The sequence below is a fragment of the Corvus brachyrhynchos genome, unplaced genomic scaffold (assembly GCF_000691975.1).
Source record: "Corvus brachyrhynchos isolate BGI_N302 unplaced genomic scaffold, ASM69197v1 scaffold4, whole genome shotgun sequence".
Classification (NCBI taxonomy): domain Eukaryota; kingdom Metazoa; phylum Chordata; class Aves; order Passeriformes; family Corvidae; genus Corvus; species Corvus brachyrhynchos.
Window position 1 is genome coordinate 1,699,218 of NW_008237878.1, and position 5,051 is coordinate 1,704,268.

At 40.7% G+C, this 5,051-nt stretch overlaps 1 long non-coding RNA gene across 2 annotated transcripts in view; it reads left to right on the top strand.

The window, feature by feature from the left end:
* The first annotated feature begins 2,362 nt into the window (after positions 1–2,362).
* LOC108446250 overlaps positions 2,363–5,051 on the top strand; it is a 15,767-nt gene continuing 13,078 nt past the window's right edge. For both annotated transcript variants that reach the window (XR_001861392.1, XR_001861391.1), the window contains exons 1-3: positions 2,363–3,390; positions 3,696–3,836; positions 4,807–4,952. This is a non-coding gene — a long non-coding RNA (uncharacterized LOC108446250). The remainder of the gene's footprint in view (positions 3,391–3,695; positions 3,837–4,806; positions 4,953–5,051) is intronic.

Genomic DNA, 5,051 nt, shown 5'->3' on the forward strand with positions numbered 1-5,051 from the left:
TGCTGTTGTGGGGTCAGGTCATTGTTTAATGAAGATATGTTTTGTAGTCAACTTCCATGAAGATGCTCTCCAGATCTGACACTTAAACCATTGCCTCTAATCACACTTACTATGATTAGAAAGCAGTTACATTCACTGCCCAGCCATACCTGAATTGGTTTTTCTTTCACTGTTTTGAAGAGGATGTGTAGGAGTTACCACTGGGTTGTGGCAAGTGCCCTTTAGGGAGCAGAGAGTGATCAGAACTCACCTAAAGTAGGTATTATAAGAAAAAGATCAGTTTGCTTATTTCCTTGAGGAAGATTTCTGAATGTTACAGAAAATTTAGTAAATGGAATATAAAGGAGTTAATAATCTGAAACTGACTCAGTGTTTATCCTGAGAAAATGCAGCTTTTCAAGGTGTGTCAAGGTGAGCAGTGGGAGTGGAATCCCCTGCTCCTTCTTTAAAATGTTTGGAGTGTTGATGTTGTTTTGTTTTATTTTATTTTATTTTGGGGTTTTTTTTAAGACAGCTTGTGATGTTTGTGCTTTCACAGTGGTGGATGGTTGAACTCAGCAGCCAAGCTGAGTCTGGTCTTCAGATGCCCATACTCTTTGTCTTGTATAAAGAGTAAGGACAGCTTTAAACATTCAGTGAATGGCTGGGCTGGGATTGCTGGAGCGTAGAAAAAAAGACCCTTTCAAAAGCTTTATTTAGGTACAAGGCTCAAGGAAGGAACATCAGTCTCTAACAGAAAACTCATCATCCAAAGCCTGGGTGTGATGCTTTAACGTATCAGACCAACTTCACAATGCAGAGAACAGTCAGCCCTAGCAATCAAAGCATCAGTGCTTTACACATTCCCAGTTTTCTGCAAAGAATTGAGATGTCAAATCAAACAAATACACAATGTTCAGTCTATGAATGCTGATTTTCTTTTAAGATGCAATTACCTGCAGGTGGCTTTCAGTGCCTCCTTGTTTGCCAGCTTGAGTCCCAGCAAAAATACATGCCTTGAGCTGGATAGGTGCTTTAGCTGGGCAAGGAAAGCACATCTTTTCTGCTAGGGAATTTTAGAGACATCGAGGGTAAAGTGGGCATCACCTTACTGGAACTTGGGCAAGCAGCTGAGTGCAGACTTCTGATGGGTGCTCAGGGGTCCATGGTGACTGCATGTGGTCACTGAAGATTTTGCCTCTATATTTATAAAAGGCATAAAAATTGGGTACATATAATATAAATATATACAAGGTACTTGTTTGCAATATACAGTATATGTATAAAAGACAGCACACTGTCATTCTCCAAGGGGAAGTGATTTCCTTAAACAATGAAGAAATATTTTCGATTATTTTTAAACAAAAGAAAGGAAGTTTTCCTGAGTAATTCCAGCATGCCAAACCCAGAGCAAGTGTACACTTAGTGCTGAGGAAGGTGTATATTGAAAAGACTGAATGACTGAGTGTCAGCATCAAGGGAAAACAGTGGCTGACAGTGAGTGAGTGGGAGATTGGGCTGTCACATCAAGGGGGAAATCAATGTATGGAAACAAAAATGAAGTAACATTTTACCAGCTAGTTGGATAACTTATAATGATGTTCAGCTTTTGGACACAATGCCTTAGGCAGACTGCTGATGTGTGAGGAGCCCCAGCAAAGATCTGCCAAGTCATATGTATTTTTAGGTGTTCACACAGATTTCAGTAGGTGCAGGGAGAAAGAAAAGGTGGAAAAAAGAGATTACAGTAAAAAGTGTTAGTGCTCTGACACCATGATCTCTGGGAAATTATGCCCCTTAGAGGGGAGCAGGACCCAGGAAATACAGATGGTTCCTTGACAGGACAACCACAATTGCATCTGTACTCAGTCACTGCTCTTGTATAAAATGATTGCTGGCAAAAAGTGAGTGGCTTAAAACAAAATCTGAATTCTAGAGATTTTCATCTTCTTGTTAGTTTGCTTCCCAAGGACCCAATTATCTGGCTCACGAAAACAGATGCTTATACATTCCCCACCATCAATTGGTGTCTCTGTAGGTGCTAAGCCCCCTTCTCCTGCCATGATTTTCACCTGCTGGAAAGGCGAGTGCTTTGTGACCTCTTCAAAGGACAGCTCTGCCAGCCTGGTGCTCTTATTTGCTTTATTTAACAGCTACATGTGTACCTGCAGGAAAGTCAGCTCATGACTTATTAGCAGAACAGAGGAGTGCTTCCTCTCTGTGCCCCAGCATTGCTGTAGTCTGGTCATTCCTTTTCATTGTGGAGGACTGGGGCAGGGGCAGCCTGGGCAGCACCTTCCCTTACAGCATTTCAGTTGTATAAAAAAATTTCATGCCTTAGGTTGGACTCTAAAATAGGTGTGGGTCCAGTGTGAAACAGAGGTTTGGGTTTAGGTTTGATTAATTTCCTGAATTTCTGAAGAGTTCACATAATTATGGCTGGTTGTTTCTCTTATTCTTTCAGTCTTTGGAGGGAGGTGAAAGCCCTGCAGCTCAGTGGTGCTGCTTTTGCTGCTTGGGCACCTCCCTGTGCCTTCAGGCTGGGCAGGAGCTGGCAGCCCCAGTTTCCTCCATCCATCCAAGGAACACAGGTTGTCTGTTGGGAAGGTTCACTGCAAAATTTTTAAACCTTTAAAACAAACTGCTCTCATAAAAATTCCTAATTTAAAATACCTTTGTGCTCCATGTGGGTCATAAGTGGAAATAAAACACCATGTGGGCTTGCTTGCCCTCATCCTCACAACGTTTGGGAAGGTTTTTGTATGGGTTTTTTGGTATTTTTTTCCCTTGTGTGTTTTTTTCCAAATTTTAAAAACTGTCATTGTGTCCAAAAGCCTTATCTCTGACATGAGTTCAGGTTTGTAGGCTAACAGGTTACTGTAGTCAGTGATGCCTACACGAGTGTGATGTTAATTAAAGAAAATATTTTGAAGTTATGGTGAAATGATTCAAGCAATAATGTTACCCACCTGAGATCTTTGTGCCTCAAAGGTATCACTACAGACAGAAAGAAAAGTGTAAAGCAGTTGCTTAGGCTGATGTTTTCATACTGTTGTCCTTGGATGTTAGAAGTAAATGCATGTGAGCACTGAGCTGTATAAAATTGAGCTATATTTTATCATTTGAGTCCATATTTCACTTCCAATTAGTTTTCTCTGTGTGCTTATTTTGATTGACCTCTTCTCATTTGCATTAAAAGCTCATGAGTAATTTCCATTTCTAAGGACCTTTGCTCATGTGCCTCTTGCTGTGGTCTCACCAGGGTGAATGCACTAACCAGGCTCCAGGCAGAAGGAGTGCCTTGGTCAGGAGCTTCCAAACGAAACAGAGGAGCTGCTGATGAAATAATGAAGTTGCTCAGCAGACAATACTCATTTGCCTCAGTGCTGACTGAAGTGGAACTTGCATTTGGTATTAAAGATCACCATCCTGATGATAGGTGAAATAGGGGAGGGATAAGAAGTGTTGTTTCTTCTAATCTTGCCCCTCAAAATATCTGCATGCATAAAAATGTTCACTTTGGAAAAATGCATGTTTGAAAGCCAGAATGTACTAATGTGGTGCTTTTCAAACCAAATGACTTGGTTTGCTTTTACAAAACATTGATGAAGTGTCTCTGACATGAGGGAGAATGCAATGGTTCTAAAAGAGTCTGTTTCCTTTTTATCCTACAAAAATATTCTGGATTGATTCCCTGCTGTTGGCTCCTTGTGAAGTGGCAGTTCAGGCTGAGAGAACCTTTATTCCCGTCGTGCTGGAGCCTTTAGTCAGTGCAGGTGGGAAATGATTGTCCAAACAAGCTCCTTCAGCTACTGGGTGTCCTCCTGCACATGCCCCCAGCTCTCAGACGTGGCCAGGTCAGTGTGGCTTGTGAAACCCCTCTGCTTCCTCTGGTGTCAGGCTGCAGCTCTCTGCGGCTTCTCGTTGGTTTTATAAACAGACCCATGAAACAACAGACTTTGGTGTCACATTTAGAAAGTTTGAATCATTTCCACAAAAACACTTCAAGAGCCTGTGAAGTAAAATTGATGTGTATGTGTTCTGGACAAAACAGAAAGGGATATACTGAACAAAAAAATGGGGAGTTGGCCAGTGGGGTGGCTGGGCATTGGCCAGCGGGTGGTGAGCGATTGCATTGGGCACCACTTGTTTGGTATATTCTTTTATCACTATTATTGGTATTCCTTCCTTTTCTGACCTATTAAACTAGAAAACTATTTCACCTTTTTCCCAATTCTCTCCCCATCCTGTGGTGGGGAGCAAAGGGCTCTCTGGTGTTTGGCTGCTGCCAGGTTAAACCACACCACTAATTAGTGCTGTTGGTGAAAAGGCTCCTTCTTAACAACCCTAAAAGTGGTGTGGGACAAAATGCAGAACAGAAAGTTTCTTCTGGAGAAAAGATCAAAAAGTGAATTTTTCTTATGAAACTCATTATTTTTTCTTCTGTTTTTTTCATTTTTATATGATTTCACAGCCTGCTAATACCAGCAAAGTGGGCTGTTACATGTCAAATCACGCCAGCATTCCCAATCATCTCCCATGGTGTAATCCCAATAGAGTATTTCATTTTTATTTACTTTAAACCTTGTAGGCAGATGAACATTACTTTTTGTTTTCAGCTCAGAAGAACTGTTATACATTACCAAGAAATATTTTTATTCTGTGATTAATGCTGTTATTAGAAAGCAATGCTGTTCCTGCTGTGTCATCCAGTCAGGTCAAACAAGAAACATAAACAATTAAATAAAAAACTGTTTCAAATTACCTCAATATTAGTCTAGGGGGATTTTTTTTTACCATTTTATTTCAATGTCTTCTCCTTTACAGGGAATTTTGAAAATGAACTGGGTTTTAATTCCGACCAGCAAGACACACTTTGGACTGAAATCAAATCTGAAAAAACCCGTCAGGAAAAGCTGAAACCTCAGGCTCTGTGTGCGATCATAAAACTTTTTGCTGCAGCTTCTAATCAGGTGAGACTCCAACTAAAATTGATAGAAATTCTGCCTGTGGAGTTTTGGCCTTGAGAGTGAGCTGTGAACCAAAAAAGGAAAAAAAAAAAAAAAAAAAAA